Genomic DNA, 16,837 nt, shown 5'->3' with positions numbered 1-16,837 from the left:
CAGCAGCAGAACCAAGCTCAGTACATAAATACAGCACTAGAACAAGCTTAGTAAATAAATACAGCACCAGAATCAAGCTCAGTACATATATACAGCACTAAAACAAGCTCAGTACACAAATACATAAATACAGCACCAAGCTCATAACATATATACAGCACCAGAACAAAGCTCATAACACAAATACAGCACCAGAACTAAGCTCAATACATACATACAGCACCAGAACAAAACTCAGTACACAAATACAGCACCAGAACAAAGCTCATAACATAAATACTGCACCGGTACAAAGCTTAGTACATAAATACAGCACCAGAACCAAGCTCATAGCATAAATACAGCACCAGTACTAAGCTTAGTACATATATACAGTACCAGAACCAAGCTCAGTACATATATAATATCAGAACTAAGCTCCGTACATAGCCACAGAACCAAACTCAGTACACATGTACACTACTAGCGCAAATACAACCCAGTACAGAGATAATTTGCGAATTACATTTAAAACCCTACCATATGGGTTCGTCCAATGTAAAAAACTACAGCTACCAGTATGGGCTGAACAAGGGTAAGGTTATGATGAAAGTTGCTGTCTTACAAAAAGAATGATACCCCCCATCATCCGGCTGTAAACCATATGAGTGAATACTGTACTAATTAGATGGAGGGAGAATAAACATTTACATTCTGTAACTCACAGATGACGTCTTGTCTGACCGGAGTCCTTCAATTTCTCTTTTCTCCTCCATCCGATCCAGGCCTCCATGACGACTTTTTCCGGCCAGTATCTCGACAGAGTTTTCTGTTCAGATGTCTTCGGCTTCTCACTTTTCCAACATACTCACACTTTTATAGGACAAAATCCTCATTGTGCCACACACTACCACTGTGAATATTTAATCACCATATACTCTGCCCTTGAATACAATCATGTGAATGCAACCTTGTCACACATTGTACTCCCTGAAAATAAAGACACACACACACACTGCCCCATAAAAATAGTGCCGTAAGCTTTGCCCTATGAAAATAAAACACCAAACACACAGTGCCAACTAAACAGAGCGCTACACGCTGTGCCCCCTGAAAATAGTGCCACAAGCTGTGCCCCATGTAGATAGTGCTAGACACAGTGCTCCCTGGAGATAGTAGCCACAGTGTCCCCTGTAGATAGTGCCACACAGGGTTTCCTGTAGATAGTAGCCACAATCAGTATCCCCTGTAAATAGTATACACAAACAGGGCATTCTGTGGATAGTGCCACACAGTGCCCACTAAAACCAAATAAATACTTTAACAATTCTGCGTATAGTGATGGAAAATAAGAGTAGGGAATCAACAAAAGGATAATAAAAAGGAGGTAAGCGGCAAACAAACACCAAGTCCTCCTCTCAAATATGGTTAAGGAAGTGATGGTGTTAAACTGTAACTAGATGGAGGCCTGATTTTAATCTTTGCTATGGGGCCCCCTTTCCTCTTTATACAGAATACCTCTAGTAAATTATATTGAGATGCTACGTTAATTTTGAACAAATTCAGCAACAGGGTGCTTGCCCTATTCATGATTCTGCTGGTGTCTTAAAACAGCGGTTGGACTTGGTGTTGTTTTCCAACAGTTCTCCAGTTAGAGGACTGCCAAACGTCTCCTATAAATGAGTTGCACGCATCGCAATTTTCAAGCCCTACCCGTTTTTCCAGACACAATCATATGTAACGGAAAAAGTGGTGCAGAGTCTTCATAAATATATCCACATTTTTCAATGTTTTTATTTCAGAAAATTGGCAAAAATACAGTGATAAATCTGTCCCACTGAGTTGGGCATGCTAATTATTTTTGCGGATTCTGCTTTGAAAATCCGAGGATTAGCCCCTTTGATTGACAAAGGGCTAATCTTTGTGCGGAACTGCTGTGCACCTGCAGCACATCCTTAGGAGAAATGCCTTGGATGTCTGCCCGTAGATCATGTTGGAATTTGTATCAGATTTGCAATACGAATATCAGACACTTGTCAACATAGCTTTGCATGGCAGAAAATGACCTACCTGCACACAAGCAGTAAAATTGCAGATAGAAAAAAGGTTGTCTTTCAACTCTTTAATAATCTCTTTTCTGGGTGTGTGATATTAGGATGAATTTTATCCAACTGCTTCAATTAGCTGCTCAACATAATGTGTGTTAGGGTATGTGCACACACACTAGTTACGTCCGTAATTGACAGACGTATTTCGGCCGAACACAGTGCAGGGAGCCGGGCTCCTAGCATCATACTTATGTACGATGCTAGGAGTCCCTGCCTCGCTGCAGGACAACTGTCTCGTACTGAAAACATGATTACAGTACGGGACAGTAGTTCCACGGAGAGGCAGGGTAAGGCATAAGTATGGTGCTAGGAGCCCGGCTCCCTGCACTGTGTTCGGTCCGGTACTTGCGGCCGAAATACGTCCGTCAATTACGGACGTAATTAGTGTGTGTGCAAGTTCAGACGTGGCATATTTGCTGTGGATTTGCAGTCTGGATTCCGCAGAAATTGACAGTACAATACAAGTGGACGGGCTTTTCAAAATCTGCACTGAAAGCAGTGCATGCTGCAGATTTTCAATACTGCAGCATGCACATTCTGTTGCGGAGAAGCAGCCTCTTGAAATCTGCGGCAAATCCACTGCAAAATCTGCCACGCCTGGACGCACCCTTAGGGCTTATTTACACGAACCTGATATACGTCCGTGCAACGCGCCTGATTTTCACGCATGTCGTACGGACCTATACAAGTCTATGAGGCAGTGCAGACTGTCCGTGGTTTTTGCGCAGCGTGAGTCCGCTGCGTAAAACTCACGACAGGTTCTATATTTGTGCGTTTTTCGCGCATCACGCACCCATTGAAGTCAATGGGTGCGTGGAAATCACGCGCACCACACGGAAGCACTTCCGTGGGACGCGCGTGATTCGCGCAACAGCAGTCAAAAGTATGTTTGCAAACATAAAAGAACCACGTGCTTTTCTGTTTACAAACATCCAAACAGAGTGTCATAATGATGGCGGCTGCGTGAAAATCACGCAGACACGCATCCTATGTGATGCCACATGGAGCTGTAAAGTGCCCTTTGCGCGCGCAAAACGCACACGCTTATGTAAATCCGCCCTTAGAAGAAGATTCATTGCATAATTGCAGCAAATTTGTGGCAAAAACCTTAGCTGAAATTTTCCGCCACATCTGAACATGCCCTTAATGTTTGCTACCACCCAAAAAATATTGAACTACGCTTTTTAAATGTAAATTTGTCTTGTCCCATCTTTATTTAGGAGGGCTGTGTAGAGCACCCACTATATTAGATTCATAAGGACATGAAAAGGAAAGCAACAGTATTCATAACTTAAAATTTCTTAAAGTTGTCCTGCACCTATATATAAGAGAGTCTACGTTGTATGGTCACTGGGCTGTGACCCCGGAGGCGTGCACTCACCCTATCTACTCGTCTGATCTTTGTTTTGTCTATACATAAGAGAGGATTACAAATAGTGACTAAAAGGTTCTCACTTTTTTAAAAAGTAGCATAACATAAAGCTCCTGGACCCCAATGTAAAATCTGTAACAGGGCTTCCAACTATAGTGTGTAATTTATAGCACTGATCTCCTCAAATTTTGGGCCGTCTTAGGCTCCAGAGCCCGAGTGCAAGCAGTGCATCCTGGTCCTTTAAAAATTAGCTGGAGGGAATGAAGCAGCTTAGGGTATGTTCACATAGCTTATCTTCAGCCGTTTTTCAAAGCGGTAACGCCTCGAAAAATGGAAGCTAAACTCCTCCAAACATCTGCCCTTTGATTTCAATGGGAAAAACTGAGTTTTGTTCCAACGGGACGTTTTTTTACGCGGCTGTTTGAAAAAATGGTGCGGAAAAAAATGCCCCATAAGAAGAAGTGCATTCTTCAAGAAGTCTCTTCTTGAGACGTTTTTGGAGCCGTTTTTCATTGTGTCAATAAACAGCTGCAAAAAACGCCTCAAAAAACGACACATCGAAACATTGCAAAGTATAAACTTTATATACTCACATAATGTAACTCTGTTTTATATTAGTGCATAATTCCTTTAACATATCTAATAATGTTTCTCCAAACTCTTCAATTGTAAGGTTTTGTGTGCATGATAATAATAACAGTTATAATATTAATATCAATACCATATTTTTGTTATACACCTAGCACATTTTTAGAAAATAATAAAATGCTCTCTTCAAAATCATCTTTGGAACATTACAGTGGATAGGGGTCCATTATCCAATTATTAGTCTTACAGTCATTTTGCACTGTGTACAAATATAAACACAAATTCACACTAGAAAAATATTTTGAGTGCATTTTTTAAGACTGGAAAGCCTGCTGTTTTATCTGAAGTCCAGAAAGGGAATTTTAAGGTAGCTTTCCTATGAACCCGATATCCATGGGAAACATTCCTTTAGGGATTTGCCCACCTAATAAATATGGATTATTGCCTGTGGCTGAGAAAAAATGTGAAAGACTGTAGAATTTCTATGGATAACAATAAAAGATGAATGACTTACAGTACTTTATAGAATAGAAAAGTGTCCAGCACACCAGTTATGTGAAGTTCAAAGCCTTCAAATATCGACATAGACCTGTTCAAGTAAAACAATCATATGGATTTTCTTTTACCCATAGAATGCAAATTAAATTAAAACCTAGAATTTACATATTACCTTCTATTTACTTACATAACACTGCTAGGAAGGCTATTTTACCAAAAATATTTTCAATGTGTGTAACATAGGCTATTTTTTTCTACTGGAGTCGCACCAGCTGGAATATTGTGATGCCTGGGCCACACCAGTGGTCGAAGTCCATGCCAAAATTAAATTTATCTTCATTTGTCTCCGGAACCCAGAATTAGGCCTCATGCACACGACCGTAGCCGTGTGCAAGGCCGTAATTTTCGGGGTCAGCCGGCCGCGAAGTGCCACCTGCGAGCCGCCCGCAAATCGCGGGCCATGCGCCTGCATGGCCGCGTCCATTATTTTCGATGAGCATGGACCGCAGAACACGGCCATAATAAGACATGGCCGTTCTTTCTGCGGTCCAGGCTCCTGGGCCATGCATGGACCGTGGAAACCACGGTCGTGTGTATGTGCCCATTGAAATGAATGGGGCCGCAATTCACCCGTGCATTTTCGGGGGAATTGCGGCCACAAAAGCACGTTCGTGTGCATGGGGCCTAACATAAAATGAGTCAATCAAGTTGCCAACTCAGATATTGCTGCTACCATATATATGTCTGTGCAGTAAGAGAAATAAGAATATGGTAATTCCAGTCAAAACTACTTCTCTAGTGAACTGCATCAACACCTAGGGAACGCCTCGCCTGTGAGAAATTTAAGATTTTGTGAGTTTTAGATAGTAGATCGTTTAATGTCTATGTGGGATGTGAGCCCTCGGAAATATCTTTCTTTGGGCCAGTAGAAATTTTCATCATGTTGGATCTAATGTAACATTTCTGTGATGACAGACATTGGGGAAAAGAAGAATCAGCCATGTTGGATTTCAACATGCCCAATGCTTTGTTCACTTGGTGGATAAAATCTGACTAGTGGTGTCTGGTGGCAGTTTATTCCCCTCTCCCCAACCAAATAAACATGCGTGCTCGGCCAATCCGAGTGTGATTGTTTATGATGGGGGTATAAGCAGAGGACTAACTGCTTAACAAATAGCTATAGTATCTAATGTGTGTTTGTATGGTACAGGTGTGATCGGTGTCAGACCATTACTCACTTATTCAATCGCCATAGAAATTAATTAGCATATTCAGCTAAGTACATGTGTAGATTAATAAAGATGAATGATCTTTTGGCTGGCAAGTATCATATATACGCTGGGCAATATTTAATAATGACACAGAGTTCAATGCATAATAATTGGTTCCTGGTCAAACAAATGCTCTTTAACTAGGAAAGCTCAGCTACAACTTTTATTCTAGTATTCTATATACGTAACTACTCAAACAGAAGAAATAATCATTTTCCTGCAGTAAAATGGGGTGTTCACACATTTACCTGATGGAAAAAAGGGGTGTACATAAACAATATTCTGGTGTTTTAGAAAACTAGGTTTTTCCATGTTGGACTGTTACAAGTTTATACTATTATTGTGATTGTAAATTTTCTTTTATATTTATTTTTCCCTTTTCCTTGACATTGGAATTTCCGCTCACATCCTTTGTTATGTGCCACTACATCAAGATGGAAAAGGCATCATGGATTATACTTAGTTCTGTAAAGAGTCACAAATAACATGTCCCTACAAATCCATTGTGGGAAAAAAGGCGAGGGAATTTTAAATAGTTTAAACAAGTGCCTGTTGCTTTGAAATACGTCTTCATTGTAAGTACTGAAATATAGTTTATTAAAGCACAAAGCAGAAACACTGAAGGTGAAAGTATGACAGATGGACCCTTAGTAATGCATAGGCAGTCTGTTTCATACTGGGTTGCTAAGCACAACTCAGATATATGGAGATGGATTAAATAAACTGTATGGGGGATGTGCTTGTGATATAATTATTCTTAGTGGAGACCAAAATAATACTGTCTCTTTATATATAGCTTCACGTGGGCAGCTATCTGAAGTAGCGTCATGATGTTCTACCTATTTACAGAATGCAAACTGCATGGCAAGATGCAAACATAATTCACATTTGAATTATGTGTTTTTTTATTGCAATTTCCTAATTACTATAATTACTTTTATTGTAGCAAATCCGGAGGTGACAACTGCCCCCCTCCCCTCACTAGGACTCCACTGATTTCTATTGGCAGAACTCATGGGTCCTGGCTTTGTATATAGAACCCAAATTGAACTGCAATTGAGAAGTCCGTATTGCACCTGTCTGGCAGGATTAGGCCTCATTTACACGAGCGTAATATACGCGCGTGCGACGCGCGTGCTTTTCACGCGTGTCGTACGCACCTATATTACTCTATGGAGCAGTGCAGACGATGCGTGAATTTTGCGCAGCGCGAGTGCGTTGCGTAAAACTCGCGACATGTTCTATAATCGTGCGTTTTTCGCGCATCACGCACCCATTGAAGTCAATGGGTGCGTGAAAACCACGCATGCCGCACGGAAGCACTTCCGTGTGAACTGCGTGATTCGCGCAAGAGCTGTCAAACTGAATGTAAACAGAAAAGCACCACGTGCTTTTCTGTTTACAAACATCCGAACGGAGTGTCTTAGACATGAGCGAACTGAACTTTACCGGGTTCGGCCGAACTCGTTTTGACCGAACCCGGCAGGAGACAGTCACTGTGCAGGGTGCTGAAAGAGTTAAACTGGTTCAGCACCCTGGACAGTGACTTTCGATTCCAATATACGTGAACGTGTAAAAAAAAAAAAAGTTCTGACTTACCGATAACTCCCGGCTTCTTCCTCCAGTCTGACCTCCCGGGATGACAATTCAGTCCAAGTGACAGCTGCAGCCAATCACAAGCCAAGCACAGGCTGCAGCGGTCACATGGACTGCTGCGTCATCCAGGGAGGTGGGGCCAGATGTCAAGAGAGGCGCGTCACCAAGGACGCGTCACCAAGGACGCGTCACCAAGGCAACGGCTGGGAAGTTCTCGGTAAATACGAACCTCTTTTTTTTTAAACAGGTTACTCGATATGGTGATCGGAATGCACTGTCGAGGGTGCTGAAAGAGTTACTGCCGATCAGTTAACTCTTTCAGCACCATGGACAGTGACTGACTTCGACTAGCCTCATCTCTATGATGGCGGCTGCGCGAAAATCACGCAGCCGCGCATCATACACGGATGACACACGGAGCTGTCAAGTGCCTTTTGCGCACGCAAAACACTGCGTTTTTTGCGCGCGCAAAACGCACACGCTCGTGTAAATGAGGCCTTAGTCTGTAGAATTGCTCTTGCTTGACAAAATTATCTTCTTCCGTGGCTGATATTCTGTGGCACTATAACTGTGGTCACCATAGATGGTATTATATGGGCTTTCTGGTTGGTATTTTAGGATCCAAATATGACAAGGAATGGTGGAATCATCATATTAGTGTTGTCATTCATTTTAAACGACTTGAAAATATGGAAGATAAGTTTGAGATGACTTGTGGTAAACTCCATTATATCTGCTTTATTTTAGAAAAAGTCCTTCAGTCTGGAAAATCTGCTTATCAAGAATCGTACTAGTTCTATCCTGAAAGTAGGGCGTTAGATTGACTAGAATGAGGAACAATACAAGGCCACGAGGATTTTCTATATTTTTGCCCACAAATAAGTGGCTAACATTTATACACACACAGAAAAAAATTGACATTTTTACTCCGTATCAGACTTTTTTTAATGTAATTTTAAAGTCAATTTCATGCCTGAGGTGTGATATATCAGAGATGAATTCACAGCCTACTGACTGCACATGGAACTATCTCAGCATACCTGGGAAGGTAAAAGGAATAGATGCTTTAATAGTGTCCTTTAAAGATGTGGTTATTCTTTTATATCTGTATTTAGGCTACAGCAAGTCCCTAGTAGGCATAATTCATTCCTCCGCAGATATACTGCTAGCTTAGCACAGGCTGGCCTACCAACTGAGCTGAAATAGATTTAATTTTAGCGTCTGAAGCTGCCCGAGTCCTTGCAAAAAATGAAAAGCCGGGTTCATTTTTCTCTTTTCCAACAGACATATTACCTGGAGCAGCATGACATATTGCATCAGGAATCCTGTTTGAGGCTTATTTATTTCGGCTCTCGTGCTGGTGGAGATGTTACACGGCCAAGCTCTGCTTTCGCAGGTCTGGAGATTCTATGAATGTACTTGCCAACCAGAATGCCATTCATCTAGGCATACAATCGGCGCTGCGGGTGACCTGGAAGCCTGCTAAGTTTATATTCATACTGAATAAGAGGTATCTCCAATCCAATTTCTGCAAGCAGCAGCAGGTGCAAAAGCTGCTCCTTCTTTAACCCCTTAACTGCCTTTTCTATGTGTTTTCCTTTACAATATTGATGTAAATAGCAGTGGTTTTTTTCTTTGTTGCATTCCAGGAGCCATAACTTTTTTTTTTTTTTTTACCAATGTACCTGTAAAGGGGCTTGTTATTTTGCTGAACAAGACATATATTTTAACAGAACCATTTTGTGGTACATATAAATGATTGGTTATTTTTTATTAGCTTTTTGTTGGGGGGGGGGGGGGTTTGAAAAAGAAAAGCAATTCCACTATTGTTGTTTTTGCGTTGTAAAATGCAGGGTTCACTGTGCAGAATAAACAACGTGTAAGACTTCGTTCACATCTGTGTCGGGGTGCTGTTAATGGGTTCCGTCTGAACATTCCGTCAGGGGAACCCTGAACGGAAACCAAACTGAAACAAACGGAATACATAGCTTTCCGTTTGCATTACCATTGATTTCAATGGTAACGCATCTGTTGCAAATGGTTTCCGCTTGTCGCCGTTCTGTAAGGTTTCCATTGTTTTGACGGAATCAATAGAGTAGTCTATGGTTTTCGTTTATTACAGTTTGGTTTACGTTCATGGGTTCGCCTGACGGAAAGGTCCGACGGAACCCTTGAACGGAACCCCGACGCAGATTTGAACGAAGCCTAAGCTTTATTTTATGGGTCAGTACGATTAAAACAATATTAAATATGTATTTTCTACTACTTTTGTACAATAATGGCACTTTTCATGGAAAAAAAATTGTCACAGCATTCCAAGAGCCATACATTTTTTTATTTAGCTGTAGCTGCAGCTTTGATGTAGCTGTGATCTTGTATTTTGTCATATTTTGTAATAGAACCATTTTAAGGTATATATAAATTATTAATTAACATACATTTTTTTCGAGGGTGGGGGAGTAAGAAAAATTGACATTCCATTAAAAATAAATTTTTCGTGGTTCATGCGGTGTGAATACTTTTTTTTTTAACAAACTTTCTTAGAATGTATTTAATACTTGTTTAGGGTTAAGGATACACATATACATATAGTGCAATTCATGTTATAAGACATTTGATTATCCGGAAAGTCTGACAATGTGGCAATTGTTTCTGGTATAGGATTATAATATTATATGGAAGCAGAAAACTGTGTTGAGGTAACCAATTAGACAAATGTCTTATTAAAAAAAGATTTTATGCTTTCTTTCTGAAGGTTCCCTACCCTCTCAAGTAAATTTTACACATTGCACTGTGACCGTCTCATAATCCAGGATATGTGATAATCTGGCAATCAACAAGCCCTCTAGATGCCAGATTAAAGGTTTTAACTGTATATATCTGGACTATATAGTGAAGTAGTTGCCTTGTAATATATCTATGGTTATTACTGCAGTTTTTAGAACTGTAAAACGTTCTCTAAATGATTAGATTGGAGAAGAAGAAGTATTACGGTGTTATCAATTTATCAAATAAAAATAATCTTAGTATCATGCTACTGTATTGTTTGTTTGCCAAAATAATTCATCACATATAACTAGACATAGTTTTGGTAGTTCCAACAATATATAAAACTCATGCATGCCCATATTCGAGAAATCCAATTCTAAACTCTATAAACTACAAGCAGGGGATAATAAGTAATCATTGGGCCCCATAGGACAAAACGGAATGAGTGAGTTCAAGAAATGGAAAGGTTATGATTATTCTGATCTTCACTCATGTCATTTGCTCCCTTCTTTGGTTTTTCAGCTATATTCCATCCCATTATTCCTATATTCCATTTTTCCCTGCACCCGTTTCTCCAAAAACACAACATCTTTCTCTTGCCCTCAACAGTGATTGATAACTGCACTTCACTCTCTTTTACAATGGAGTCGCTGGTCCCTATAGCAGCTCCTATGCCTGTTACTAATGTAGTTACGCACACAAGTACCAAATTATGCAGTCATTAGACTAGGTTCACACCCGCTTGGGTATGATGTTTGCCATTAATGCTTAAGTAGGGCTGCTGAGCATAACCCCCAAATCTGATTTTGCTTTTTTATACAGTTCAAATAATGGTTTACCAAAAGGACACTCGTAATGTCCAAACATAATTTAAACCTAGCCTAAGTCATATATTATTTGTTATGATTTTCTAATCCTCTTTGAAGCCATAATGTAGACCAGTATTCACAACACATTAAAGCCTTCTGGATGGAAAAAATATACTGAATGCTAAAAAATAAAGTTCTGTTCATACATAACCCAGACCCAAGAAGCCAATGATAGTAGCACTAAAAGTTTAAGCTTTTATTGAACTATATTATTCTCAAAGAACGTATATCTAAGCTGATTTAAAGAGGCTCTGTCACCAGATTTTCAAACCCCTATCTCGTATTGCAGCAGATCGGCGCTGCAATGTAGATTACAGTAACGTTTTTTTTTTTTCAAAAACGAGCATTTTTGGCCAAGTTATGAGCATTTTTATATTTATGCAAATGAGCCTTTCTTAAGTACAACTGGGCGTGTTTAAAGTTAAGTCCAAGTGGGCGTGTATTGTGTGTGTACATCTGGGCGTTTTTACTTGTTTTACTAGCTGGGCGTTGTGAATAGAAGTGTATGATGCTGACAAATCAGCATCATCCACTTCTCTTCGTTGACACCCACTGTACTTCAACAGCTCCAAGATGGCTGACTTTGGTTGAAAGTTGCAACTATCTTTCCCAGATGACAGCAAGAAGAAACGTTTTGGAGCATAAACTGCTGCTTTAACAAGTTAAATATAGTGTAAGAGAGAAAAACATCCCTGAGCACATACAGTATACGAATCAGCATCATCCACTTCTCTTCGTTAACACCCAGCTTCTGGCAGTGCACAGACACACAGCGTGTTCTCGAGAGATCACGCTGTGACGTCACTTCCTGCCCCAGGTACTGCATCGTGTCGGACGAGCGAGGACACATCGGCACCAGGCGACAGAGGCTACATCGACTTACCTGCAAACGCCGATGCTGCTGCAGAATCAACTGTAGCCTCTGTCGCCTGGTGCCGATGTGTCCTCGCTCGTCCGACACGATGCAGTACCTGGGGCAGGAAGTGACATCACAGCGTGATCTCTCGAGAACACGCTGTGTGTCTGTGCACTGCCAGAAGCTGGGTGTTAACGAACAGAAGTGGATGATGCTGATTCGTATACTGTATGTGCTCAGGGATGTTTTTCTCTCTTACACTATATTTAACTTGTTAAAGAGGCTCTGTCACCAGATTTTGCAACCCCTATCTGCTATTGCAGCAGATAGGCGCTGCAATGTAGATTACAGTAACGTTTTTATTTAAAAAAAACGAGCATTTTTGGCCAAGTTATGACCATTTTTGTAGTTATGCAAATGAGGCTTGCAAAAGTCCAAGTGGGTGTGTTTAAAAGTAAAAGTCCAAGTCGATCTTACCTGCAAACGCTGATGCTGCTGCAGAATCAACTGTAGCCTCTGCTGCCGATGTGGCCGTCACGATGCAGGACCTGTGAGTGACGTCACAGATCTGCACTGGGCTGATACTTCTCTTCACAGCGCCCAGCTAGTAAAAGTATTAAAAACGCCCCGATGTACGCACCTAATACACGCCCACTTGGACTTTTACTTTTAAACACACCCACTTGGACTTTTGCAAGCCTCATTTGCATAATTACAAAAATGGTCATAACTTGGCCAAAAATGCTCGTTTTTTAAAAATAAAAACGTTACTGTAATCTACATTGCAGCGCCTATCTGCTGCAATAGCAGATAGGGGTTGCAAAATCTGGTGACAGAGCCTCTTTAAAGCAGCAGTTTATGCTCCAAAACTTTTCTTCTTGCTGTCATCTGGGAAAGATAGTTGCAACTTTCAACCAAAGTCAGCCATCTTGGAGCTGTTGACGTACAGTCTTTGGTGACTCAAATCCTCCCTTCGTTTTTCTTCTTTCTCTCCATTCTTGTCCAACTTGTGTAGGTCAGACATTTATTTGTTAAAAAATATGTACTCTGCTGCAAATCCCAAGAAATAGAAAATAAATGGACATAGCTTGCCATATGCATTTCAGAAAAGGCTGCCTTATAGTTCTTAGGCCGGATTCACACGAGCGTGTGCGTTTTGCGCGCGCAAAAAATTTGCCGTTTTGCACGCGCAAAAGGCACTTGACAGCTCCATGAGTCATCATCATATTATGCGCGGCTGCGTGATTTTCGCGCAGCCGCCATCATTATGACACTCTGTTTTTATGTTTGTAAACAGAAAAGCACGTGGTGCTTTTCTGTTTTCATTCATACTTTTGACTGCTGTTGCGCGAATCACGCGCGTCCCACGGAAGTGCTTCCGTGCGGTGCGCGTGATTTTCACGCACCCATTGACTTCAATGGGTGCGTGATGTGCGAAATACACACAAAGAACGGACATGTCGTGAGATTTACACAGCGGACACACGCTGCGTAAAAATCACGGAACTGTCTGCACGGCCCCATAGACTAACATAGGTCCGTGCGACGCGAGTAAAAATCACGCGCGTTGCACGGACGTATATCACGTTTGTCTGAATAAGCCCTAAAAAAAAAATTCTCTTGGAAGTATCATACAGAATCTTTTAAGTAGATTTTGCAATTTAGGATTTGCTCCAAGTTAAAGAAAACACTAAAGACAAAATGTCAGTAGGAATGAAGAAAGTTTCCTTCTCCACTGGATTTATTAAAGGGCCTTTCAGGTCAGGTAGATTACAGGAAAGCAGAAATATTTATTTTATGGACTTGCTGGAATTTCAAGGCTAGAAGAACAAAACATATCCTAACATCTACCAATTCTTGAACATTCAAAACTTTCATTATAATTGTAGGTCTCTTGAAGAGTTTTCAGTGAATACTGATACACATTCTTAGGATAGTCCATCAATATATGATCATTCAGTGTCAGACCCCCTATAGATCAGCAGTACGAAGGGGCTGCGGTGCATCTGTACAGGCAGCTGAGTCTGGTTTTGCAGCTTAGCCTCTTTGTTCTGTCGATCTATTGGGGTCCCGAGGACCTAAGTAACTTGTTTTCTTTGTTTTATCTGAGTATTTCTCTCATAATAATTGATAAACCGTGACCATCAGCCAAACTGTGGCCTTGAAGATGAACTAGTACTTTATATATTAGTATACCAGAGCCACCTTTCTGTTAACATAAAAACATGCAAAATACACAGATTGTATGTGCAAAAAATTCTAACAAAGCAATAATAAAGATTTTTTGCTTTATGTTAATTTTAGTCACCTGTACAAATTTTACAGACATTGAAGTAACTTGCCTTTTCATCTTGTTCTGTCACCCAGGCATACCGCATCTACAATACAATTTATGGTTGGAAAGAATTTAAAGAAGTATATAAAAGGTACAGTACTATGCAGGTGCAAACAGGACAAACATCTTTATCAAAAAGTCATAAAGTATTTCCAGCCTCATTGTGAGTTATTGAAGGGCCATTACTGCAAAATTTCTAAATAATGGGCCTCATATAACAAGACTGCTGCCAAGAAAAAGTGGCCTTGTTGCCTTTAGGGGCTAATCAAAGTCCATGTTCCATTTTTCCAGTGATGTTTAGAAAGTGAATACTGAACTCTGATGTACGTCTGTGAGAAAAGTTTCACCCTTGAGGACCGTTATTATTTTACCTCTGTCCCTGAAGAGGTTAATATTGTACCACATCTTCATCTTGTTCCTGCATCTATTGCTTAGAACCTCAGTTAACCTGTGCCCAGTTACAAGCTGGGTGCTCACTGACAGATAAAGATGAACATATTTTAAAAAATTCACTTAATCAATGATTGGGTGAATCCAAAATTTGCTTTTCTACAAAAACAAAACAAAAACAAAACAAAAACAAAACAAAAACAAAACAAAAACAAAACAAAAACAAAACAAAAACAAAAACAAAACAAAAACAAAACATATTCTTCCCATAGCAGTAAATACAGATCCTTATTTTTTAGATTTCATTGGTGTCTAGGGGATGGAACAAATCAGTAGTTTTCCTATTCACAAGCATTGAATTTGATTTTGTTCCCGATTTTCCAAATGCTGAGACAAACAATATTCACCATAAATTACAAATCTGGCAAATCTATTTGCTTGGCTCTACTAACCTGCTATGGGTATCTTGGGAAACACACTGCTTGTCAATGAACATTACGTTTTGATGCTCAGTGCCAGAACCAGAACAGTGAAATATGCTCCTGTCTGTCAGCAGACAACAGGGGGAGCTTTTTCAAAACTGGTGCAACGGAAACGTGGAGTTGTGACCATGGCAACCAATCAGATTCCACTTCTCATTTTTCAGCAGCCTTTTAAAATATGAAAGCAGCAGCCTAATTGGTTGCTATGGGCAACTACTTTCCTTTTTTTTGCACCAGTTTTGAAACATCTCTTGCAATGTCACATCTTGATGCCTACTACTGTACTTTTGTAGTCACATCTATATGCCATGCTTTGGGACCCAGGTGAAGAGTTATTTGCAGAGACAAAAATGCTGGGCAAAACTGAGTGGTCCCATATCCCGTTTCAGGGTCAACATGTAAGAAAGCAGCGATTGCTTTACCTAATATTGAAAGCCTTAGGCTCGCTGGGTCAAGCGCTACTCGTTATTCAGAGTGGGAGCCACAATAAATGATTAACCTCTGTCATCTTTTTTAATGAATGCCAATGTGGTCTAGGTTTTGGAGGCAGTATTTTATCCTACGAAGACTGTAGACTCCTTGGTCTATTTAGAAATCATTATACAAGTTAGAGCACACAAATAAGCACACGTGAATCACAAGCAAACCGGACCATAGCAACCAGTGGTCTAGTTAAGCTAATCGTGCATTATTTTCCGTTTGATCTATTTTACTTGGCCTATTACTCAGTCTTGATGACACACGATGATGATTAATTCAAGTGATCTTCCCACAATATAACATAGGTTTCATTTAATGAAACATGTAATCACCAAATAGTATTTATTACTTGTTTTTTGCTCACTAATTGTTTTCTTATATCTTTTGACTTTTGCGAGTAGGATAGGATTTTGTGGGAATATGTGTGGGATAGAGAAATGGTACAAACAGTTTTCTAATGAAACGCTACCTGCTCCTAGAAATTCAGAAAATCTATAAATCTTTTTGACGGTTTCGGCAAACACAGAGTACCAACCCATCTCCTATTTCAGTGGCATCACAGTTTCAATAACTATAACAGAGCATTTACAATTGTAATGTTTAATATCTTATAGTTGACTACAGATAAGGTCCATCCTACGGTCAAATAATGCCCATAAAGACTCGAATTCCATTTATAGACAGGCTTCAGTAAATACACATTTAGTCTGTAAATAATAAACCTTCTGGTTCTTATCTTTTTCTATTGCTGTAGGATGTTATGGAATACAAAGCAAATAGAGCTATACGTAGTCACAAAATTACTATCAGGGCTCAGTACTCTCTAGAGTTAGGAAGATCCTAGTAGCGGAATCAATAAAAATAATTTCCAAAACTTTTCTTTGGCAATGTTTTTTTTCCTTTTTTTTTTCTTTTAATTGTTCTAGTTTTTGTGACAAAGAGGGAAAAGAAGAACAGTTCTCTCTAATACTAGTGAATTTCTGAATGTCTTGTTACTTGGTTTGATAGGCCCAGCTGCACTTTCTTGTCCTAAGATTATAAGGCACAAAGTAATATCTGAGCAACTAGCAGCTGCTATGGACCCCAGCAGTAAAGGGGGCCAAACAACAACAAGTGTTCAAAAGGGTTGTTCTGGTCTTGAAAAACATGCGGCTTTCTTCCAAAAAAAACTTTTCACCTTTCTACGGGTTGTGTGTGATATTGCAGCTCAGCTCCATGGAAGTGAATAGGGTTGAGCTGCAATA

At 40.1% G+C, this 16,837-nt stretch overlaps 1 protein-coding gene across 2 annotated transcripts in view; it reads right to left on the bottom strand.

Annotated features, from left to right (window-relative positions):
- The window catches only part of KCND3 (potassium voltage-gated channel subfamily D member 3), a 472,663-nt gene that overhangs the window by 259,274 nt on the left and 196,552 nt on the right, over nucleotides 1-16,837 (bottom strand). The gene's annotated exons all lie outside the window — the stretch shown is intronic.

The sequence above is a fragment of the Rhinoderma darwinii genome, chromosome 2 (assembly GCF_050947455.1).
Source record: "Rhinoderma darwinii isolate aRhiDar2 chromosome 2, aRhiDar2.hap1, whole genome shotgun sequence".
NCBI classification, from domain to species: domain Eukaryota; kingdom Metazoa; phylum Chordata; class Amphibia; order Anura; family Rhinodermatidae; genus Rhinoderma; species Rhinoderma darwinii.
The sequence above is the reverse complement of the archived record's forward strand: the minus strand, read 5'-3'. Positions and strand labels throughout refer to the sequence as shown.